Source organism: Oncorhynchus mykiss, chromosome 20, assembly GCF_013265735.2.
Source record: "Oncorhynchus mykiss isolate Arlee chromosome 20, USDA_OmykA_1.1, whole genome shotgun sequence".
Taxonomy (NCBI): Eukaryota; Metazoa; Chordata; class Actinopteri; order Salmoniformes; family Salmonidae; genus Oncorhynchus; species Oncorhynchus mykiss.
Window position 1 is genome coordinate 33,868,585 of NC_048584.1, and position 26,219 is coordinate 33,894,803.

General features: G+C 45.8%; 1 pseudogene; it reads right to left on the bottom strand.

The window, feature by feature from the left end:
* The window catches only part of LOC110499535, an 88,431-nt pseudogene that overhangs the window by 18,525 nt on the left and 43,687 nt on the right, over window positions 1-26,219 (bottom strand).

Consider the following 26,219-nt stretch of genomic DNA (forward strand, 5'->3'; position numbering starts at 1 on the left):
GTTAATGCATTGTCTGCCCTGGGGGCTTACTGTACAGCCTGCTAGTTAATCCATTGTCTGCCCTGGGGGCTTACTGTACAGCCTGTTAGTTAATGCATTGTCTGCCCTGGGGGCTTACTGTACAACCTGTTAGTTAATGCATTGTCTCCCCTGGGGGCTTACTGTACAGCCTGTTAGTTAATGCAGTGTCTACCCTGGAGGCTGTACAGCCTGTTAGTTAATGAAGTGTCTGCCCTGGGGGCTGTACAGCCTGTTAGTTAATGCATTGTCTACCCTGGAGGCTGTACAGCCTGTTAGTTAATGCAGTGTCTACTCTGGGGGCTAACTGTACAGCCTGTTAGTTAATGCATTGTATGCCCTGGGGGCTTACTGTACAGCCTGTTAGTTAATGCAGTGTCTACCCTGGGGGCTGTACAGCCTGTTAGTTAATGCAGTGTCTACCCTGGGGGCTGTACAGCCTGTTAGTTAATGCATTGTCTGCCCTGGGGGCTTACTGTATAGCCTGCTAGTTAATGCATTGTCTGCCCTGGGGGCTTACTATACAGCCTGTTAGTTAATGCATTGTCTGCCCTGGGGGCTTACTGTACAGCCTGTTAGTTAATGCATTGTCTGCCCTGGGGGCTTACTGTACAGCCTGCTAGTTAATGCATTGTCTGCCCTGGGGGCTTACTGTACAGCCTGTTAGTTAATGCATTGTCTGCCCTGGGGGCTTACTGTACAACCTGTTAGTTAATGCATTGTCTCCCCTGGGGGCTTACTGTACAGCCTGTTAGTTAATGCAGTGTCTACCCTGGAGGCTGTACAGCCTGTTAGTTAATGCAGTGTCTACCCTGGGGGCTGTACAGCCTGTTAGTTAATGCATTGTCTGCCCTGGGGGCTTACTGTACAGCCTGTTAGTTAATGCAGTGTCTACCCTGGGGGCTGTACAGCCTGTTAGTTAATGCAGTGTCTACCCTGGGGGCTGTACAGCCTGTTAGTTAATGCATTGTCTGCCCTGGGGGCTTACTGTATAGCCTGTTAGTTAATGCATTGTCTGCCCTGAATGCTGTACAGCCTGTTAGTTAATGCATTGTCTGCCCTGGGGGCTTACTGTACAGCCTGTTAGTTAATGCATTGTCTGCCCTGGGGGCTTACTGTACAGCCTGTTAGTTAATGCATTGTCTCCCCTGTGGGCTTACTGTACAGCCTGTTAGTTAATGCATTGTCTCCCCTGGGGGCTTACTGTACAGCCTGTTAGTTAATGCATTGTCTGCCCTGGGGGCTTACTGTACAACCTGTTAGTTAATGCATTGTCTCCCCTGGGGGCTTACTGTACAGCCTGTTAGTTAATGCAGTGTCTACCCTGGAGGCTGTACAGCCTGTTAGTTAATGCAGTGTCTACCCTGGAGGCTATACAGCCTGTTAGTTAATGCAGTGTCTACCCTGGGGGCTTACTGTACAGGCTGTTAACATCTCCAGTCCAACACACATTGGCAACGGCGACAGAGAAACCTGAAATAGAAGGAATTAGAAGTGTGTGCCGTGGCTCCTCAGAGACAGTCCATTGTGACTGATGTGTAACTAGCCCTAATCCATCTTGTGTAATGCCATTAAAACATGTTTCATTGTAATCACTGCTACAAGCCTCATAACAACGAACACCTTGTAAAAGAAACAGTACAACATTGAAGGTGAGGGACTCCACAAGACATCATGGCTCTTCCCAAAATGCACATCAATTTGTCGGCTTTTCAAATTAGTAAAAGTGCAGCTTTTTTGCTCTATATTAGTGGGTTGGGTAAAAAGCTTGACGATACAAGCTACATACACTGAGTATACAAAACATTAAGTACATATACAGTGCCTTCGGGAAGTATTCAGACCCCTTGATTTTCCCCCACATTTTGTTATGTTAGTCCTATTCTAAAAATGGATTAAATAAAACAAATCCCCAGGAACCTACACTCAACACCCCATAATGACAAAGAGAAAACAGGTTTTATATTTTTGCAAATGTTTAAAAAAATAAACAGAAAAACCTTATTTAAAAAAGTATTCAAACACTTTATTATGAGAATTTCGAAAATGAGCTCAGGTGCATCCATTTTCCATTGATCTATCATGACAAGGCGAGACCCAGATGCAGACACAGGAGGCAGACGGTTGGCCGGTTCAGTATTTATTAATCCAATAGGATGGTTGTGGACAGGAGAAAGGGTCAAAACCATTTCAGACATCAAAAGGTACCGAAGGGCAGGCAGAATCAAGGTGAGGGCAGGCAGGATGATCAGGCAGGCGGGAAAGTAGTCCAGAGTCAGGCAGGGGTCAAAACCGTGAAGGACTATCAAAAAGAGAATATCAAAAGGAGTATGGGAAAAACACACTGGTTGACTTGACTAACATACACAACGAACTGGCACAGAGAGACAAGAAAAGCAGGGATAAATACACCAGGGAAAATAAGTGACACCTGGAGGGGGTGGAGACAATAACAGGAACAGGTGAAACAAATCAGGGATTGACATGATCATCCCTGAGATGTTTCTACAACTTGTAGTCCACCTATGGTAAATTCAATTGATTGGACATGATTTGGAAAGGCACACACCTGTCTATATAAGGTCCAAGAGTTGATTGGTGCATGTCAGAGCAAAAATCAAGCCATCAGGTCGAAGGAATTGTCTGTAGAGGTCCAACAGCCCAATGATTACTCTGACAGAGCTCCAGAGGTCCTCTGTTGAGATAGAACCTTCCAGAAGGACAACCGTCTCTTTAGTACTCCACCAATCAGGCCTTTATGGTAGACTGGCCAGACGGAAGCCACTTCTCAGTAAAAGGCACATGACAGCACACTTGGAGTATGCCCAAAGGCACCTAAAGGACTTTCAAACCATGAGGAAGAAGATTCTCTGGTCTGATGAAACCAATATTAAACTATTTGGCCTGAATGCCAAGCATCGCATTTGGAGTAAACCTGGCACCATCCATACGGTGAAGCATGGTGGTGGCAGCGTCCTTCTGTGGGGATGTTTTTCAGTGGCAGGGACTGGGAGACTAGTCAGGATCGAGGGAAAGATTAAATGAGCAAAGTACAAAAGAGATTGTTGATGAAAACCTGCTCCAGAGCGCTCAGTACCTGACTGGGGCAAAGGTTCACCTTTCAACAGGACAACGACCCTAAGCACACAGCCAAGACTATGCAGGAGTGGCTTCGGGACAAATCTCTGGACAAATCTCTGAATGTCCTTGAGTGGCCCAGCCAGATTCCAGACTTGAACCCGATCGAACATCTCAGGAGAGACCTGAAAATAGCTGTGCAGCGACGCTCCCCATCCAACCTGACAGAGCTTGAGAGGATCTGCAAAGAAGAATGGAAGAAACTCCCAAAATCCGTTTTAGAATAAGGCTGTAGCATTACAAAATGTGGCAAAGGTCAAGGGGTCTGAATACTTACCGAAAGCACTGTAGGCTAGCGAATTTGATTTTGAAATATAATAGGGCCTTTATGTAAAATTAGTAGGCTGACTCATATATACATAATATTTCCCCTAATGTTATTAGCCTAACTCCTCTTTCTCTAGTATTACAACATTCCTTCCATCCTTTCAACAGCTAAATGAAATACATTTTGTTGTCCTTATCGTCATCATTCTATTGTCCTTGAATAATATAGGACTAGAATTAGATGCAGAAGGCTTTCACGTCTCTTCAAGAAGATTGAATGGTTCTGGTTCTGAATTAATAACTGCTGTAGCCTACCACCATCGCGTGTTCACTCTTCTTTCAAAGTACCAGAGAGTTCTATTGGCTGCTGAATTTAACATTCAGCAAAAAAGAGATTGCATCCCTCTTCGTATAGTCTATTGGTATAAGAAATGCTAAAATAAATAATGTCCAGCAAGTTATTCAAGTCTAGCTTTTTCCTGCTTGGGACTCCAAGAGCTAAGGAGTGTTTTTTTAAGGAGAGGCCAGCGGAGAACAGGTCCTTGTGTATTGAGCAAGAGACAGAGGGTATAAATTAGAAGTTTATTATGCATACCCCATCATTAATTATCTAAATATGAGTCATAAGGCTAACACTACACTGAATGTATTACCTGGAAGAGGTAGGCTCGGACATCTACGCTGCATTCGGAAAGTATTCAGACCCCTTCCCTTTCTCCACATTTTGTTACGGTACAGCTTTAGTCTAAAATATATTAAATTAATATTTTTCCTCATCAATCTACACACAATACCCTGTAATGACAAAGCAAAATCAGGTTTTTTGAAATTTAGCAAATTTATTTTAAAAAATTAAAAGCTTGAATATCACATTTATAAATGTTGTCAGACCCTTTAATCAGTACTTTGTTGAAGCACCTTTGGCAGTGAATACAGTCTTGAGTCTTCTTGGGAATGACGCTACAAGCTTGGCATACCTGTATTTGGGGAGTTTCTCCCATTCTTCTATGCAGGTACTCTCAATCACTGGCAGGTAGGTTGTGGTTGCGAGCGAGTGCAAGAGTGTTTGCGCGTGCACTGATTTAAAGCAATGATATTCAAGTGATGGTTTAAAACTCTGCAGCTGCAATTAAAAAATACATCTTGGCAATGAAAAAACAAGGTGACTCTCGAAAGCCAGATGGAGATGGTAAATTAGATGCACATTCGTTCTATATATTACTGTATCATAGGCTATGCTGCAGCAAATGTACCTGTCAGAAGGGGGAAAAAAGTTAGCATGGTGAGATGATGAGTCTACATGCATTGTGTACTGTGCTCCATACTGAGATGGGCTGTCTGTCCCCACCCTGAGGGTTGATGATTCATCATGCAGAGGCCGTAGAGAAGGCAGATTTAGACATCTCATATAATTTAGCAGTTTCATTTCACGCCATGCTGTTCATAAAAATTATTTAGCATAATTTACCAGTATCTGGCAGTTACTTATCCCGGGAAAACGGAGTGGTTTTGGGCGGTAAATCTCGGTAACCGGGTTCCCTCCACTCAACCCTAGTGTAGATGAAGGGGAGGAGACAAGTTAAAGGATTTTTAAGCCTCGATTCAATTGAGATGTGGATTGTGTGTGTGCAATTCAGAGGTTGAATGTGCATTACAAAATATTTAAGTGCCTTTGAACAGGGCATGGTAGTAGATGTTAGGAGCACCAGTTTGTGTCAAGAACTGCTGGGGTTTTCATGCTTAACAGTTTCCGTGTGTATCAAGAATAGTCCACCACCCAAAGGATATCCAGCCAACTTGACAACTGTGGGAAGTATTGGCGTCAACATGGGCCAGCATCCCTGAGGAACACTTTCGACACCTTGCCCCAACAAATTGAGGCTGTTCTGAGGGCAAAAGGTAGGGGCGTTGTGGTGCAACGCAATATTAGAAAGGTGTTCCTAATGTTTGGTAGACTCAGTGTAGTTGTTAGGCACTTCATGCCTTTATGGATAATAAATAAATGTGGGCTTACATTTTGGGAACTGTAGGATATAACCTGGCTGTGGATTAAGGTGAAAAGCACAGAGGATATTGGCTATATTAATATGTAAAGTCTTCTTCAAATCCATCCCGTTTTAATCCAACTTTGGAAAAGTTCCTTCAGAGAATCCAAGCCTATAGTGTAGGTTATTTTGAGGCACCAGACTCTTCGCAATCATCACCTATGTTCAGAAGCTTTGTTTTTCCAATCCAGGAAGTATTTTCTTCCAGGGTGCGAACAGAATAGACAGCTCCCCTGCCTTTCTCCTCTGGCTGTGTGAAATGTATCAAGAGCAGACAGCAAAAGCAAGAGAGCTCCAAAGACTAATGCCTCGGCAGAGACATTAAGCACAGAACTAGACGGAAACAGAGATTACATCCTGGGAGTGACTTGAATAATAAAAACCTGTAGCTCCTTCAAGGAGGAATTGAAGTTCGGAAGGATTTTGCACGCAGCCAGCCACGTACGGCGTCGCCAGACACACTCAAGGTTCCTGGGTCAATTACCTAATTACCCGGTTTCAATCAAGGGCAGTGAATGAGAAAGTATCAGATGACAGCAAAACAAAGTGGATTTATGGAGGACTGAGTCATGAATAGGAGTCCAGGGAGAAACAAACAGGGCTTTGTTATAAAGGGTATTTAGTCTCACTGTAGGATATAATGAAAATAAACAAATACCTACATAACAAATACCATAACATTGAGCATAATTATATTTTAGCGAACACTGGCGTTTATTCACTACAGGTATCCAGTTAAAGAACTGGAGAACAGAATATACTGTTCCGCCTCTGTCAAGCATGGGTTTATAGGAAGGTACATGATGTTGAAACAAAGTAGAAAGACTACATCATTGAAATAAGCAAGCACACTGACATAATAAATCAAACGCCCAAAACTATGTTGGTTCTACTGCTCATCACACAAATACAGAATTAACTATTTTGTAGGTGAAAAATAAATAATCTGAAACTGTTAACATATCCAATTAGTACGTTTTATAGGCTAATCCAGGTGGAAACTCCTAGCACTCCTAGCAAGTACACCCTTCCTGGTGGTTCAAATTGGCTTCATGTGTTCATTTCTCACTCTCAACCCAAACTTTAATGAGCACGAACTATCAATGTGTTACCCAATGATCCCAAAGTTATTAGTCATGCAAAACAATGCACAAAATGTCAATAATCCAAGTCTTAATTTTGGAAAGATTTTAGAACCCATCAGGCATTTTCAGAAGTTTTGAGGACAACACATTGCAGATGTAGCTTCCATGATGCCTGATAGGTGAAAGCAGCATATCCAAGGCCTGTTTTCAGATTAGTGGAGAGATTAAGGAACGGAGACAATGACAAGAGGATGCCACGAGAGTTGAGATGCATCCTTGACAGCTATCAGTGAAATAATCCGATAACATGACTCTGATCAGATAAACCAACTTCAACAATCCCACTATCTTGATATTGCTGCATAAATAGATTGAACCAAGCTTTGGACACATAATGACTTCAAAAGATCAACTAGGGGGGTGAGTTATATTTGTCTTGTTTCACACAAAGTGTGTGGAGGGATTTTTAGTTTTTTGCATATCCCACTCCCCCAGAGACACCCCCGGAGAGTGGGGTCATGACCAGGGATCACTTAGAATGGCTTAGAATGAAATTGTCACGTTCTGACCATCGTTTGTGTGTGTTTTCCTTGTTTTAGTGTTGGTCAGGACGTGAACTGGGTGGGCATTCTATGTTGGATGTCTTGTTTGTCTATTTCTATGTCTGGCCTGATATGGTTCTCAATCAGAGGCAGGTGTTAGTCATTGTCTCTGATTGGGAACCATATTTAGGTAGCCTGGGTTTCACTGTGTGTTTGTGGGTGATTGTTCCTGTCTATGTGTTTTTCACCAGATAGGCTGTTTTAGGTTTTCGTTACGTTCATCACGTTCTTTATTTTGTAGTGTTTGCATTGATTCGTGTTTTACGTTTGTTCATTAAAACATGGATCGCAATCTACACGCTGCATTTTGGTCCGACTCTCCTTCGTATGAAGACGAAAACCGTTACAGAATCACCCACCACCAACGGACCAAGCAGCGTGTCAACAGGCAGCAACAGCAGCGTAAAGAGGAATGGACATGGGAGGACGTTTTAGATGGCAAGGGCTGTTACACTTGGGAGGAGATACTGGCTGGAAGAGATCGCCTCCCATGGAAACAGGTGGAGGCACTTAGGAGAGCAGAGGCAGCCGGAGAGAGGAGCCGGCGATATGAGGGAACACGGCTGGCAAGGAAGCCCGAGAGGCAGCCCCAGAAATTTCTTGGGGGGGGGCTAACAGGGAGTATGGCTATGCCAGGTAGGAGACCTGGGCAGACTCCCTGTGCTTACCGGGGGGCTAGAGAGACCGGACAGGCACCGTGTTATGCAGTGGTGCGCACGGTGTCTCCAGTGCGGGTGCATAGCCCGGTGCGGTATATTCCAGCTCCGCGTGTCGGCCGGGCTAGATTGAGCGTCGAGCCTAATGCCATGAAGCCGGCTCTACGCAGCTGGTCCCCAGTGCGTCTCCTTGGGCCGGCTTACATGGCACCAGCCTTGCGCTCGGTGTCTCCGGTTCGCCTGCATAGTCCAGTGCGGGCTATTCCACCTCGCCGCACTGGCAGGGCGACCGTGAGCATTCAACCGGGTAAGGTTGGGCAGGCTCGGTGCTCAAGAGCTCCAGTGCGCCTGCACGGTCCGGTTTTTCCAGTACCACCTCCACACCCCAGCCCTCCGGTAGCAGCTCCCCGCACCAGGCTTCCTGTGCGTGTCCTCGGCCCAGTACCACCAGTGCCAGCACCACGCATCAGGCCTACAGTGCGCCTCGCCTGTCCAGCGCTGCCAGAGCCTTCCTCCTCTCCAGCGCTGTCGGAGTCTCCCGCCTGTTTAGCGCTGTTAGAGCCTTCCTTCTCTACAGCGCTGCCGGAGTCTCCCGCCTGTTCAGAGCTGCCAGTTAGCATAGAGCTGCCAGTTAGCATAGAGCTGCCAGTTAGCATAGAGCTGCCAGTTAGCATAGAGCTGCCAGTCTGCAAGGAGCTGCCAGTCTGCAAGGAGCTGCCAGTCTGCAAGGAGCTGCCAGTCTGCATAGAGCTGCCAGTCTGTAAGGAGCTGCCAGTCTGCAAGGAGCCGCCAGAGCTGCCTGTCTGCAGGATGCCGCCAAAGCTGCCAGTCTGCAAGGAGCCGCCAGAGCTGCCAGTCTGCAAGGAGCCGCCAGAGCTGCCAGTTAGCATGGAGCAGCCAGGGCCGCCAGTCAGCATGGAGCAGCCAAGGCCGCCAGTCAGCATGGAGCAGCCAGGGCCGCCAGTCAGCATGGAGCAGCCAGGGCCGCCAGTCAGCATGGAGCAGCCAGTCAGCATGGAGCAGCCAGTCAGCATGGAGCAGCCAGAGCAGCCAGTCAGCATGGAGCAGCCAGAGCTGCCAGTCAGCATGGAGCAGCCAGTCAGCATGGAGCAGCCAGAGCTGCCAGTCAGCATGGAGCAGCCAGTCAGCATGGAGCAGCCAGAGCTGCCAGTCAGCATGGAGCAGCCAGTCAGCATGGAGCAGCCAGAGCTGCCAGTCAGCATGGAGCAGCCAGTCAGCATGGAGCAGCCAGAGCTGCCAGTCATCATGGAGCAGCCAGTCAGCATGGAGCAGCCAGATCTGCCAGTCGACCAGACTCTCCCAGATCTGCCAGTCGACCAGACTCTCCCAGATCTGCCAGTCGACCAGACTCTTCCAGATCTGCCAGTCGACCAGACTCTTCCAGATCTGCCAGTCGACCAGACTCTTCCAGATCTGCCAGTCGACCAGACTCTACCAGATCTGCCAGTCGACCAGACTCTACCAGATCTGCCAGTCGACCAGACTCTTCCAGATCTGCCAGTCGACCAGACTCTTCCAGATCTGCCAGTCGACCAGACTCTTCCAGATCTGCCAGTCGACCAGACTCTTCCAGATCTGCCAGTCGACCAGAATCTTCCAGATCCGCCAGTCGACCAGACTCTTCCAGATCCGCCAGTCGACCAGACTCTTCCAGATCCGCCAGTCGACCAGACTCTTCCAGATCCGCCAGTCGACCAGACTCTTCCAGATCCGCCAGTCGACCAGACTCTTCCAGATCCGCCAGTCGACCAGACTCTTCCGGATCCGCCAGTCGACCAGACTCTTCCAGAACCGCCAGCCAGCCAGGATCTGCCGGATCCAACCACCTGCCTGAGCTTCCTCTCAGTGCTGAGCTTCCTCTCAGTGCTGAGCTTCCTCTCAGTGCTGAGCTACCCATCAGTCCCGAGCTACCTCTGTCCCGAGCTGCCCCTCTGTCCCGAGCGGTCTTTAAGGAGGGTAACCTATCTAGGGACGCTAAGGAGGTGGACTAAAACTGTTATGGAGTGGGGTCCACGTCCAGCGCCAGAGCCGCCACCGCGGACAGATGCCCACCCACACCCTCCCTCATAGGTTTAAGTTGTGCGTCCGGAGTCCGCACCTTGGAGGGGGGGTACTGTCACGTTCTGACCATCGTTTGTGTGTGTTTTCCTTGTTTTAGTGTTGGTCAGGACGTGAACTGGGTGGGCATTCTATGTTGGATGTCTTGTTTGTCTATTTCTATGTCTGGCCTGATATGGTTCTCAATCAGAGGCAGGTGTTAGTCATTGTCTCTGATTGGGAACCATATTTAGGTAGCCTGGGTTTCACTGTGTGTTTGTGGGTGATTGTTCCTGTCTATGTGTTTTTCACCAGATAGGCTGTTTTAGGTTTTCGTTACGTTCATCACGTTCTTTATTTTGTAGTGTTTGCATTGATTCGTGTTTTACGTTTGTTCATTAAAACATGGATCGCAATCTACACGCTGCATTTTGGTCCGACTCTCCTTCGTATGAAGACGAAAACCGTTACAGAAATAATTTATGTTTCCACTGGAGCAACTCAAGTAAGGCATTTACTTCAGTCAAGGGCACATTTCATCAGTGTCCTAACCTGCTTGAAAACTCCACAGATATAGCAGTGGTGAATCCCACCCACTTCACACCCTACCACCCTTGATTGTCTCCTCTCTCTGTCAATTAGTGGTGGGAAGTCATGGACGTTCAGGTGGGTTTTGCTGAGTAAACAGCATCTAGGCCAGGCAGTTAGGGCTGCTTGATGGACGAGGCCACGTTGGTGCTGTGGGCTGATGCCTCAGGAGGAGGAGAGTTCACTAATTAAACAGGCAGCTGCTTTGCCAGTGTGTGTGTGGTGTGTATGTGCGTTTGTGTGTCAAGGAATGGGGATGCTATACTACCCAACTGGGTCCATTATCTCTGGACCAATCCAGTGCTTGCTGAACACCACTTACCTTTGACATTGGAAAGGGGACAGTGTTTTTACCATAAATGATGCACCACTTCCTGCCTGAAGATAACACATCAAGATACACTGTTCAGTAAAGTAGACTTTGGTAGACAGTAGAGCAATAAAGAAGTTAAGATTGAGAGGACTGCCCTGTTACTAAGCACAGCTATTCTGCACAGTAGTTGTAGAATATCCTGGCACTATAGGCACAGAACAAATACCTTTATTTAGAATACTGCTATATGCATACGTGAACAAAATATTAGAATTTGCATTACAAGTATTGGGCTGATGCAATTTTACGCTGCAATAGACATGAATTATCATCCTCATACCAAGAGTGATGTCTAAATATTTGATATGCTTCTCAATTACAGATGCGGTCTGAACATTAACTCTTCTGACCCCCCCTCCCCCAGACACATACACACTCGCAGAGAAAGTTAGCAAGGGTATTTCTTTCACTGCGGGAGCTGATCAATTCAGCTAAACTGTTGGGAGTGCAATTCCTACACGTGGCCTAGCTCTCAAACATCCTGTCAGGCTTCGAGTGAAATCTGGAGACCATCCCAGGATACACTGCGGTAGGAAGCAGCAGCAGCCTAGGCAGAATCAGGCCACGCTGGGCCGTTGCCGCTCACCAGTAGAGAGCATTAAGAATCCTGATGCCCCTCTCCTGGTGGACTCCTTAGGCTGGTTGTTAAGGGAGCTGCTACTCCTCCCTCAGCCCTCTGAGTCTCAGTGGTCATCCTTCAACAGCCCCCACAGAACAAAGCCTATTGCGAGTGATGCATTTGTTTTTGAAGGTTACATTGCTAGAGTAGAAAAGACACTGGCAATGTTGAAAAGCTTTGTGACGACAGCAGAACTGCAATTTCCACACCTCATCTGTGAAACCATCCACTGTCGTCTGCCTATCAAAACAGCTGTTCGTGAGCAAACACTCGACCCTAAATTCACTACTCAAATTCAAAGAAAAGACAAATGTAGAATGAAACAGCTTTACGGATGCATTAAAAAGTCAATATTTCTATTCCGAGCGAATAAAACAAGGCTATCTGAAGCTCAGAGCTAATAAAACTAGGAGAGAAGTTGACCAACTATGTAATTAGCCAGCGTGCTCCCTAGGTCTCACCTTGTCTTAAAACAACACACCGCTAATTCATTCCACAGGCATTATCTCAGAGCCAGAGCACAAATGATGAAGACTGCAGTAATAATCACTGGATTAGGAGCCTCTGAAACAAAGAGACTCTTTATAATCTTGAAACACCGTTTTTCCCTCTAAACCCCAAGACCAAATAAGGTGACAAGCAAAAAGGTCTTTGGATCCCCCCTTTCAACTGACTTAGTTTTGAATATCCTTTCGACTCCGTAAAATAATTGCATTCATTTTATTTTTTTTAAGTGTTTGTATTCGATGTTGGTTGTTGGAGTTCCTCATTAGTGTAACTGTCAAATTGCTAAAGCACTGACATTTGTAAACCTGATTAAGTAATTGTTATCCAGGCCTTGTGACAACGCACGCACCTTTTATTCTGCTTAATTGATGAGCTTCAAAACAGTAATAAACAGTCATTAGGGTCTAGCTTGGCATTAGCATGCCAGTTGATTATGTATGCTCATCTCATTTCAAACCAATTTCATTACACTTCCAGTGAATGATCCCTTGAAACAAACAAACTAGAGAATTCCAAATCTAACAAAATAATATTTGATTTGGGAGGCAACAGCAAAGTAAACTTGAGTCTAATTCAGGTGAGCAGGAAATAAGGAAACTATGGTTTTATGATGTACAATTTTACTCTGACTATATCTAGCTGTTGCCATTTTTTATTGCCTTTAGGTAGACCTGGATATACATCAAACATAATATCTGTGTTGATGTCAGCTTCCTGAGGTCAACAGTACACCTACACAGGTCCGTATGCCTGTGCTTTATAGGCTCATTTCACCCGCTGGAGCTATAAAAGATGCTCCAACATGCAGCTGCTACATAAGCTACTAACACCTGCTAGACTGTAAAAAAACGGCAGCACATAAAAATGCACTTTGGTTCAGACTTGCTGCTTTCATCTTGAGATGGAATACAATTCGGAAATGAAATGGGAATCACTCATGTAGATTGGGCATGGAGTGTCCCTCCCTGGCCAGTCAGGAGGATTAGCTCCTCTGCAGATTGGTCCGCCAGTGAGCCAGTCTAATGAGTTTCACCCTGATGCACCCCGCATTGTCCACGCTCCATCAACATAAATGTTAACAGTGTCCGCTTAGATACAGTGGAGACCTGAGGGCCACGAGAGCCAGGCAGAGGATCCCAGGCCATTCGGCCCCTGGCCTCCAACCACAAAGAAGAAAAGGTTACCCTGGTCCAGGCTATTGATATGAAGCGTATGCGGTTAGAGTGCAGAGGCGTGAGACAGTGCAATATTGATGAGGGTTCTCTGAGGAGGTAGTCATGTTCCAGGAGCATGGAGAGGGCTGGGAAGGAGCTTTGAGAGGGCTAAGGGGCTTCTTGCCATGATTTATTTACACCGATCAGCTTCATGCTGAACTTAAATCAATAATGGAACTTACGCACATTAGTTCATGTGCGCGGCCGTCCAGGTTACACCTGAGGGGAGCAGACCGAGGGGACCAAGCCACTCTGGAAATAGGCCACTTTGAAGAGTGGCATTCCATGACTGGCAGAGAATGTGTACGCCTGACCGGGCTACAAGCCGCTTACACAATAAATGGCGGGAGACTAGTGGAGCAGGAAGAAGTGAAGCTGGAGGAATAGGAAAAAAATACATCCTCTTATTGCTTTTGAGAGTGTGTGAAAGTGGCTTAGCAGTAGTCAAAGCACAAGCAACTCTTTGAACTGTGGCGTGTCTCCATAGAAGCCAGCAACTCTTTGAACTGTGGCGTGTCTCCATAGAAGCCAGCAACTCTTTGAACTGTGGCGTGTCTCCATAGAAGCCAGCAACTCTTTGAACTGTGGCGTGTCTCCATAGAAGCCAGCAACTCTTTGAACTGTGGCGTGTCTCCATAGAAGCCAGCAACTCTTTGAACTGTGGCGTGTCTCCATAGAAGCCAGCAACTCTTTGAACTGTGGCGTGTCTCCATAGAAGCCAGCAACTCTTTGAACTGTGGCGTGTCTCCATAGAAGCCAGTACAGCTTGGCAAAGGTTTGGTTCTTAAGAGGACTGCTGAAGTCTCAGTGGAAAATGACAATCTTAACTGCTCTTAAAATGTACCTAATCAACTGGATGCCTAAATGAGTTCCAAAGAAAGTTGAGAAGTGTTCACAGAGAAGTGTGCACAGAAATGATTTTATTACAGGTGTTTAAGCCGAGTGCTGCTACTTTTCGGACAAAATTTACAGTATTGACACATTTCACCTGCCTTTTCCCTCCCAAATTTGTGTAAATGCGAAAATCAAAAGGGCAGCTCAGTAAGCATACACTGCAGTGTGAAAGTGCCAGTCAAATTGTGTCACTGGTTCATGTGGTTTGACTCCAGCCAGAAGGACAATGACCAGTGTAAATCTAGCCATGTACATGGAAGACTAATGTTAATATCTATAATTATCTAGTCTAACTTGTATCTAGTCTTATTCTGATCAAAACCTATATGACAATTCCAGTTTCTAAAACCCTGTTTGATTCTAGCTACCCGTGTTGGGCCTGTCAGTTTATATTGTGAAACTGAAATCAGTGGTCAAATTTATTTTTGTCAGGTGGTGTTTCAAAACAATTATTATCCGAAACTATTCTGCTATATCTTAATTTATTTGCCCTTACAAAGTGACATATTATTTCCTTGAAAGTGGCACAGGCACCTATTTTCTCTGCGCTTGTTGTCACGGAAAAATGCACACCATTTAAAAAATAAATCAGCAAAAATGCCGTATCTGTAGAAAGAAAAGCATTGTGTTTTACCTCATTTTACATTATCCGAGGTGCATATAGACACACCTTATCCATCCCCCACCAATAGCAAACCTCTGGAAGGCTCTGTGTTTGTTTCTTCGTGACCTGTGTTATCTTGCAAATGAGAAGAATATACCACAAAATGAATTATTTATGCTTTTAAAGTGCTTTGACTGCAGAGAATGTATTGAACAACGGAGGCCTAGAAATAAAGGTGTTACATTGTGACAATTCACCAAATCATGTTTTCTTAAACCAGAAATTATTCATTTTCTATATTCAAGCTCTACTGAATATTAAAGCACAAATATAAAATGAACAAAAGATCCCCGTAAATGAATGATGCTTCTCTTGCAGCATAACGCCTGTGCTGTTGATACATTCAAGACAATGCATAAAGGAATAACACAATCCTCATATGCATGTTGTTAATGCAGATTTGAAAATCTACCCCTCACCCATGGTATGAATTCACTATCTTCCTGAAAAAATGAGGGTCTAAAGAGACAGAGCAAACTTTCTCAAAGACGTTTTTCATTCTACAATTCCAAAGTTCTTAAAAACTGCTGCTTTTATTTTCTTATTCTTACCCACCATAACTGATGACATAACAGGTTTGCACAATCAGCCACTCAACACGTTTACCATAGTCCCGCAAACTGAAGTTCTTACCTGAAATAGCCGCTAACATTATGACCATAGATGCACGCAACTAGAAAATAGAAACCACTACACTTGTCCTAGCAAAGGGAAACACTATCAGGGTGAGTGGCCAAGACGAGAGTGTGTGTGTGGGGGGGGGAGTGGGTAGTGTCATTCTCCAGCTGAGCCTAACCGAGGTGAAATTCCACTTGAACGATAAAGGAATTTACAACTGAACAGCGTGAATGAGCACTTGAATCTGTTGACAGAGGCGATTATATTCAAATGTCTCAGCCTTCAGACACCTCCCCTCCGGTAGAGATGGGAACCTCATCAGGGTTCTGGTGATTGAGGATCAATTGGAAAGAACCGTTCAGATGCAGAATGAGAAGTGGAGACATGGAGAGACTAGTCCCGCTGAGGACAGTCATTTTCTTGTTGAACGTACCGTAGACATGAAAATAAGATGGAGTCATAACCGAGGTGCATTTGCTCACAACTATATCATTAAGATCCTGGAGGAATGAAAGGTCAACTCCACCATCAATACAAATATCTGGAGACCTCTAGGCCATACAATCAACCGCTGAGGAACTGAGCCTTTCTTTATGAATACCTTGTGTCATGTAGGTCAGGAGTCATTGCCTTCCTACTTCAAAATATAGCTAGTGTAGAAATTGAAAAAGCAATATTGTTACCCAGCCGAGAGGACCACCTCAATAATGTCCTTGAATGTACTATACTGTTGTCTCTCCCTCGAGCTGCTTTCTATGTCTTTCAATTATTCACGTCCAAGAAGTTTACCTTGTCTGCGTCCACTTTGCCCTTGACGAACTCGGACCTCCAGAACTGCAGGACCTGGTCCAGAGTGAAGCCTATGCCCTTGAGGAACTCGGACCTCCAGAACTGCAGGGCCTGGTCCAGAGTGAGGCCTATGCCCTTGACGAACTCGAACCTCCAGAACTGCAGGACCTGGTCCAGAGTGAGGCCTATGCCCTTGAGGAACTCGGACCTCCAGAACTGCAGGGCCTGGTCCAGAGTGAGGCTTATGCCCTTGAGGAACTCGGACCTCCAGAACTGCAGGGCCTGGTCCAGAGTGAGGCCTATGCCCTTGAGGAACTCCGACCTCCAAAATTGCAGGGCCTGGTCCAGACTGAGGCCTATGCCCTTGACGAACTCGAACCTCCAGAACTGCAGGGCCTGGTCCAGAGTGAGGCCTATGCCCTTGAGGAACTCGGACCTCCAGAACTGCAGGGCGTGGTCCAGAGTGAGGCCTATGCCCTTGACGAACTCCCCCTCCAGAACTGCAGGACCTGGTCCAGAGTGAGGCCTATGCCCTTGAGGAACTCGGACCTCCAGACCTGCAGGGCCTGGTCCAGAGTGAGGCCTATGCCCTTGACGAACTCGGACATCCAGAACTGCAGGGCGTGTTCCAGAGTGAGGCCTATGCCCTTGACGAACTCGGACCTCCAGACCTGCAGGGCCTGGTCCAGAGTGAGGCCTATGCCCTTGACGAACTCTGACCTCCAGAATTGCAGGGCCTGGTCCAGAGTGAGGCCTATGCCCTTGACGAACTCGGACCTCCAGAACTGCAGGGCCTGGTCCAGAGTGAGGCCTATGCCCTTGACGAACTCGGACCTCCAGAACTGCAGGGTCTGGTCCAGAGTGAGGCCTATGCCCTTGAGGAACTCGGACCTCCAGAACTGCAGGGCCTTGTCCAGAGTGAGGCCTATGCCCTTAAGGAACAATTTGTACTGCATGCTCCCACCGTGGCGGAGGTGGTGGCTTTCCCTCAGCAACCGGTGGAGCTGCCTCACGGACAGGGGGTAGGACTTCACCGATAGCTGAAGGAAGAGAGGACACATTTAGATATGCAGGCAAAAGTCAACTGCCTAACTTTACCATGGCAGCAATTCAAACAAAAAGCTGCATGGAATGATCCGTTTCATCCACCAACGACTCCATATTTCCATATTTTCTCTCCGAACGCACCGATATGCAGTCAGTTTGTTACATGGCCCGGAATATCACAATCCAGACTACGCTAAAATGTCCTCCTGATTTTATCTAGGCCAGGCATCCTTATAATTTAAAGCTGTGGTGGTACTTTTAATATAGCTCAATATCATGTAAAGCACACACGCACACACACACACACACCTCATTATTTAATGGCTCATAAGAGGAAAGCTTATTTAGTAGAGCTGCAGGAGAGTGGCAGTGATCGTCTAGCCCAGTCGTCTGGTGATCACAAGGTTCTGGTTTAGCCACTCGGAGCCCAAAGCCAACGCTACAGGTGCCGAATAGAGAGAGAGAAAAAAAACTAGACCCACTGCCAGCCTTTTCCATCTGCTGAGCACCACATCACAAACAGCTAAAATTAAAGCCCTCTCGGTCTCATTCGTTCTCCCATGACCAAGTAGTAGAGGAATGTCTCGCCAGTAGAGACGACAAAGCTGCTTCCCTGATCGACTCCTAGCTGTGGTATAGTATCCATTTCTGGTTCACATACATGGCTTGCTTGCATCAACACACTTAGAAAGAATGCTGTGTGATATTGAGAAATTGAGTACTAAATACTGAAAGTGAACATTTAAAGCATTGTGGGGGACATTTCCGGTTGGAGAGTCACTTGATTGAACGGAAATGTTCTTGTTTATGTGCCAGATCTTGCTTCAAAAGGGGCTACTATTTACAAGTGGATACATGACTTCTGTTTGAGAGTGGGTAAATCTGAAGGACGAAATTAGCATTTGCTGACGGGCCACTTAATTGGAACAGCAGTGGTCTCTGAAATGGAGAAAGTGAAGAATGCACAACGAGTCTGAGCTGAGCTGTGGCCTCGATCAGTTTAATTCCCCTCACAGAGACCACAATGGTTCATTAAAACCCCTTCGGAATCCCTTCTGAATGTCAATGTAGAGAACTCTGTCTCGCTAACACATTGGGCATGACATTAGGCATGACATTGGGCATGACATTGGGCATGACATTGGGCATGACATTGGGCATGACATTGGGCATGAAATGCGAGGACTATTGCCTCAAAAGTTAAGTTTCAAGCAGTAATTCTTGTGAACACTGAAGACACTGAAGACATTTACCACTTCACCACTGATGGAAACATACAGCATGAACCAATACTGAGATAGGTGGACAGACAACTGCTGCAATGACTGTACATTTCTGTTCTGATATAACCAGTGTCCTCTACATCTTCCTTGTCCTCCCTAGTATAAATGTGTCCTTTGTGTTTCAATGCATACTCACCGAATCGATCTGCTCCAAAGACATGTTCCCAATACTCTTCTGTATGCTGTAGTCCTGATCCACGTAGCCATGGCTGCAAGGACAGCAATGGACCAACAAGAGAGAGGCAGAGAAAGAGAAAATAAATTACAGCAGTCTATCACAACAGTTCCAGAGAAAGAACACATTGTCATCATTAGTCTACAAAGTGCTACAGCAGGACATGGTTCGGTCTCAGGGTCCATTTAGGATTTTGGGTCCACTGGCTCCATTACCTGGGGCTATGATAATAACAGCTTACTCTCAACAATCTTTGTATAAAACATGTAATTGTACTATACAGAAAGGTAAGTGTGCCTCATAGAAAGCTATTGTTGCACTATACAGAAATACAGTCTGACGTATTCATTGAATGGCAGCTTTTTGCACATATTCTATAGAGAAGTAGATTTGGTGCATACCGGGGAGCAAGACAAATATGTTTTAATGTGTTTTAAGTGGCTAAAGTGCCACTGAATAAAAACCAGTGACCAGGTTTCTGGAATAAATCAAATGTAACATTGATCCTCGAGTTTTCCAGTTGTATCCATTTTTATTGTCCCTCCCAGCAAAATGTTACATTGGTCAAGATCAATCCCACTGATCGATGTCTGTGTGATTGATTTTCTCAGTGCCTAGCATTTGAGCAGGAGCCCTCCATAAATTAACTGACTTGTCTTTGTGCAACGTTAGTGTGCCTTGCCGAAGAATAAGCTGATCAATGAAGATGCTCCGACAGTCCCCTAACAGTATACAGCCTCAAATCTGACTCTGTTAACAAAACAAATGCGGTTACCTAACTGGCTAAAAACTGCTGGAAGATATTCAAATTTACACACAAAATATTGCTGCAAAATGCTTTTACTGCAATGTCTCATGGCCTAATTTGGGCCTCTTGGTTTGATGCCATGGGTAAAGGTCAACATCATAATTATCCTCCCAAAGCTTTATACATGTCAGGTGCATTTTCTCACCCTTTGATCACACAGCCCTTACCTTATGGCACTGAAGTAATCCAGGTGACCCAGAAATTTTGACTAAATGCCATTTGAAAGGCCATTCGAGTAATGGAGCAAAAACAGCCAGGTTACAGGCTAATCAGGTTTCTTAGCCTGTGTGACTTTGATTAGAGGCCTTGACCACCTAATTGCTCATGAGGCAACAATTACAAAATATATTGGGTCATAGTGGCTCCCAAGTGGCACAGCGGTCTAAGGCATTACATCTCAGTGGTTTGAATCCAGGCTGTATCACAACTGGCTGTGATTGGAAGTCCCATAGGGTGGCGCACAATTGGTCCAGCGTCATCCTGGTTTGGCCGGTATAGGCCATCATTGTAAATAAGAATTTGTTCTTAAATGACTTGCCTAGTTAAATAAAGTGTGATTAAACAAGGTCATTTAAGCATCACTAAAACAGTGCAAAGCTGAGTAGGGCTAAAAGCTCAGTGCCATTGCCTCTCAAACACAAGCTTCATATTCCCACACTACTTAGATGAGGACATTTAATCTCATTGATTTATCATGTTGACTTAGGCCAATATCTATATAGCTTTGTCACATCATGGAAAATCATAGTGTATTATAATACTGTATATTTAATCAAATATGATACAGAAATCATTCAGAACATATACAGTGGGGCAAAAAAGTATTTAGTCAGCCACCCACTGTGCAAGTTCTCCCACTTAAAAAGATGAGAGAGGCCTGTAATTTTCATCATAGGTACACTTCAACTATGACAGACAAAATGAGAAGAAAAAAAATCCAGAAAATCACATTGTAGGATTTTTAATGAATTTATTTCCAAATTATGGTGGAAAATAAGTATTTGGTCACCTACAAACAAGCAAGATTTCTGGCTCTCACAGACCTGTAACTTCTTCTTTAAGAGGCTCCTCTGTCCTCCACTCGTTACCTGTATTAATGGCACATGTTTGAACTTGTTATCAGTATAAAAGACACCTGTCCACAACCTCAAACAGTCACACTCCAAACTCCACTATGGCCAAGATCAAAGAGCTGTCAAAGGACACCAGAAACAAAATTGTAGACCTGCACCAGGCTGGGAAGACTGAATCTGCAATAGGTAAGCAGCTTGGTTTGAAGAAATCAACTGTGGGAGCAATTATTAGGAAATGGAAGACATACAACTGATAATCTGATAATGATAATGATAATCTGATAATCTCCCTCGATCTGGGGCTCCACGCAAGATCTCACCCCGTGGGGTCAAAACGATCACAAGAACGGTGAGCAAAAATCCCAGAACCACACGGGGGGACCTAGTGAATGACCTGCAGAGAGCTGGGACCAAAGTAACAAAGCCTACCATCAGTAACACACTACGCCGCCAGGGACTCAAATCCTGCAGTGCCAGACGTGTCCCCCTGCTTAAGCCAGTACATGTCCAGGCCCGTCTGAAGTTTGCTAGAGAGCATTTGGATGATCCAGAAGAAGATTGGGAGAATGTCATATGGTCAGATGAAACCAAAATATAACTTTTTGGTAAAAACTCAACTCGCCGTGTTTGGAGGACAAAGAATGCTGAGTTGCGTCCAAAGAACACCATACCTACTGTGAAGCATGGGGGTGGAAACATCATGCTTTGGGGCTGTTTTTCTGCAAAGGGACCAGGACGACTGATCCGTGTAAAGGAAAGAATGAATGGGGCCATGTATCGTGAGATTTTGAGTGAAAACCTCCTTCCATCAGCAAGGGCATTGAAGATGAAACGTGCCTGGGTCTTTCAGCATGACAATGATCCCAAACACACCGCCCGGACAACGAAGGAGTGGCTTCGTAAGAAGCATTTTAAGGTCCTGGAGTGGCCTAGCCAGTCTCCAGATCTCAACCCCATAGAAAATCTTTGGAGGGAGTTGAAAGTCCGTGTTGCCCAGCAACAGCTCCAAACATCACTGCTCTAGAGGATATCTGCATGGAGGAATGGGCCAAAATACCAGCAACAATGTGTGAAAACCTTGTAAAGACTTACAGAAAACGTTTGACCTCTGTCATTGCCAACAAAGGGTATATAACAAAGTATTGAGATAAACTTTTGTTATTGACCAAATACTTATTTTGCACCATAATTTGCAAATAAATTAATTAAAAATCCTACAATGTGATTTTCTGGATTTTTTTTCTCATTTTGTCTGTCATAGTTGAAGTGTACCTATGATGAAAATTACAGGCCTCTCTCATCTTTTTAAGTGGGAGAACTTGCAGAATTGGTGGCTGACTAAATACTTTTTTGCCCCACTGTGTGTGTGTGTATATATATATATGCTCTATTCATGTATTGAGTTTTCCTAGTGTGCCTTACAATTCAAAAGGAGAGGTGGTGCACATTACGATCAAAATATTGTAAAGGGGGATCAATGATACACTATAGAAGCTGCCTTTGAAATCTGTTAAGCCTTGGCCGCGGATGAAACCGGACCCTTCACTGGTAATCTAGCGTTTACCACAGAAAGTCTCAAAGTGAAAGGGAATCAGCTGTGGGACCTAACGACCGACGGCCCACTGAATACTGAAGCACGGGCTTTGGGCTTATGCTGCCTGCTCAATTCTGATGGAGTGTTGCCCTGCCAGCTATCGCTTCTGCGTCCAAGTCCCCTTGTTTATTCGTTTCGATTCAACAGCTGGTTTGCTTGAGGACACAGGTTTATTTCTAGTGCACAAGCTGGCCCCATGACACTACCTTATCTGACTGCCCCAGCATGCATAGCCTTTCATTGGAACACAGTGGGAACCTTTCTGCAGTCAAACAACCTCTATGTCGGCAATGACGCATCCAATTAAAAGAGGCCTCAATCGGGCTCCATTAAAAACCAATAGACACAGCTGGTTGGTAGAGTTGCCTTTGGGGAAAGCCTCCGTTGTTCAGCTCTCCTTTACAATCATTGGCAGGTGCAGGAAGGCAACAGGAGGGCTAGATGGCCAGTGAGAGGCAGGTGGAGGGGCTTTAATCTAAACCAGGACTCCCTGGTGGGTCCTTTCCTGAAAGCCAGGACAGGCTTACACTTGTAGAGCCCAGGTTGGATCATTCCAACACAGAGCAGGGGACTACGCCAGAGGCGATTTCAGAAAGCCATTGAAAGATAGCATGTGTAGAAGAGTTTGAAAGAGGAAGAAAGAGAATGCAGAATGTAGAGAGAGGGAGGATGAAAGAGAGTGGAGTAAGACAGTGGGGAGGAGTTAAAGAGCAAGACCGTTGCGGGGGGGTTAAAGTGTAAGACAGTGAGGGGGGAGGGTTAAAGAGTAAGACCGTGAGGGGGATTTTAAGGATTTTAGTTTTGTGTCAAAATACAAAAGTCACCAGGAATTCAGCTAACAATGGCTTTCATTTAGGAAATCTGTTTCAGCAATCCCACTAAACAGTTTTTATTTAAAAATATAATCCATTTTTAGGCTTAGGTTGTAGTCAATTTGCAGTGTACTAATTATTATTATTATTATCCGTCCCCCCTACCATTTGTTCCATCAAAATTCGGCCTGCGGCTGAACCTAGTTGCCTACCCCAGGAGTAGAGTCAAGTAATCTTCAGAGAGGTCGTGGCGGTACGAAGGGCTTTCCTTGGCTTTATTTTGCTCGGGCAGTCTGTGGGTCATGGGTGGGTGGGCGCTCTCGGGGCCTGGCTATAAAAATAAATGCTCTGGCTTCCAGTTGACACATTAGGTTTGGAGTTTGTGTTCCATTATCACAGTGTTTGGAGGCAGAGGAGACACTTTCTCAAAGGGAATCTCGTGTTTGGAACGTTAGGCCATTTCTGGGAAAAGTGGCACAAAGAGGATTTGGGAGCATTTGTGAAATGTGCCCTAGAAATGTACTCCAATGGAGCTGTTTTTATCTCAATATCAAATCATTCCTGGGTAACATGTCTACTATAATTTAAAACAAAGTAACAAAAATAGCTCTTAGCAAAGAGTATTTTCTCAAGCAAGAACCTTGCTAGGACTGTCTGGCAGTGGTCTGAGTGGGGAAGGGAAAAAAGAAAACTAGCTGTTATTGGCAGAGAGGTTTGGAACTCTTTATTATGGTCTATTAACCAATTTACCGCCTGGTAAATGTCACCAGGCAGGCCACAACTCCATCCCACCAAAACAGGCTGAAATTTCAGGCAAATTGTTTTATTAAACAGCTTTTACTCTAAAAGGGTATTTAACATAATTTTCAAAGTATTATTTCAACCTCAGTGTGGAAGCGTATATAAAAACACAGGACAATCACTCCCGGACAGTCCGAGCAAAATTCTTGCTTGAGAAATAGTTTTTTGCTAAAAATTGTATTTTTGCCAATTGTCATGGAAATCAATTACATAACGGTACTTCATTGTTACGCAGAAATTATTTCATATAAAAACATCTGCATTGAGGGTTTGAGGAGCATTTCTCACTGTTATTTGTTTGAACCTCTAATCAAGGTGTGAATTCACCAGCTATTTTTTATCCCATTCTCGTGATATCAAATTGGTAGTTACGACCGTGTCTCATCTCTTTAACTTACCAACGGGCTCGGGAGAAGGATCCTCCAAAACATGACCCGCCAAGCTGCGCTGTTCCTTAACACACTGCTCACTTAACCCAGAAGTCAGCTGTACCAATGTGTCTGAGGAAACATTGTACGACTGCTGACTGTGGTCAGCTTGCAGTTACCTAGCCCACCACAAGGAGTCCCCAGAGCGTGATAAGCAAAGGAAAGCCCCACTGGCCAGACCCTCTCCGAACACGGATGTTGCTGGGCTAATTGTGCACCACCAAGCGGGGCTCCTAGTCACAGCCTGGAATCAAACCCCACTTGGGTTCCTACATGCCCCGTTGGTTTTGACAAGCATTATTTTTTGGGAGTGCATAATGACTATATTGTCATAATGAATGACCTAAAGCATCAGCAGAGGAATCAATATGCCAATTACCTGAGGTGGTCATTCATCAGACTGCACTGCCGGTAGAGAGCGGGCTGTCAGCTGAAAAAAAAGGACAGCACATGGGAAATGCAAAAGCTATCGGCCTCCACCACGAACTGACGGGACGGGTCAGGATGAACCAACATGGGAGCTGTGGTGAAGCGGTATTTGAGATCCCGGAACGCAGCTGGGGACCACGTGAACGGAACCTTGGGAGACATGAGTGCAGACAAGGTGGAAGCCAGGGTGCTGTAGCCCCGGATAAAGAGGTGATAAAAGTTGGTGAATCCCAGGAAATGCTGCAGTTGTACTCTGGACATAGGCTGGGGCCAATCCACCACCGCTCTCACCTTCCCGGGATCCATCTGTATGGTCCCTGCAACAATGACGTAATCCAGAAAGGGGAAGGTGGAGCGGTGGAATTTACACTTCTCTGCTTTACAAAAATCTGGTTCTCCAGGAGGTGTTGGAGAACCTGTCGGAAGTGGAGCATGTGTTCTTAGGTGGAGTGGGAGAAGACGAGGATGTCATCGAGGTAGATGAAGACGAACTGGTTCAACATGTCGCGGAGAACATCATTAACCAGAGCCTGGAACACAGCAGGGGTGTTGGTAAGGCCAAAGGGCATGACCAGGTACTCGTAGTGCCTGCTGGCAGTGTTGAAGGCACTCTTCCACATGTCCCCTTCCAGTATCCGCACCAGGTGGTAGGCATTCCGTATACCCAGCTTGGAGAACACGGTGGCTCCCTGAAGTGGCTGAAAGGCAGAGGAGATGAGAGGTAGCAGGTAGCAGTTCTTCATTGTTATGTTGTTGAGGCCCTGGTAGTTGATACACGGGCGCAGGGTTTTGTCCTTCTCCACAAAGAAGAACCCTTCACCGGGCGGGGGAGGTAGAAGGATGGATGAAGTCCTCAATGTAGGTCTCCATAGCCTTGGTCTCCGGACCCGACAGAGAGTACAGTCATCCCCGGAGCGGAAGGATGCCTGGGAGAAGGTCAATCCCATAGTCATAAGGTCGGTACGGCAGCAGCCAAGTGGCCGGAGCCTTTACTGAACACCGTCCTGGTACTCTGCTGGAATGGCGGAGAGGTACGGGGCAACTTCCGGGCCCACAGGAAGACGTCTCGGGGCAGGCTGCGCTGACTTCAGGCAATGGGTGTGGCAGAGCGGTCAGGGGATTGTGTCGCTGGAGCCAGGAGAATCCCAATACCAGGGGAACCTGAGGTGACTTAATGAGCAGGACCTAGATCGTATCGCTATGGTTCCCTGACACGTAGGTTGATGGGAGTGGTATTGTGGATGACCCGGCCTATAGAGTGCTCGTCCAGTGCTCTAACGTCCATGGGAATGGAGAGTGGCTGAGTGAGGATATCCAGCTCGGTAGCCAGGGTAGCGTCCATAAAGCTCTCATCTGTCCCAGAGTCAATGAGTACCCGGAGAGATTTTTACTGGTTCTCCCACAGCAACATGGCATGAAAAGGGATGTGAGTAAGGGGAGAGGAAAGGTTCTCCGTATGGCCCACCAGAGTACTAACTCCTAGCGGTGAGCCTGGTCTTTTAGTGGACAGGTGGAGATGAAATTACCAGCAGTCCCGCAATACAGGATGCTCTTAGTGTGAAGCATGTATAGCCATTCAGCTGGAGACAGCCAAGCACTGCCTAGTTATAGGGGCTCGGGAAGAGGTAAATCGG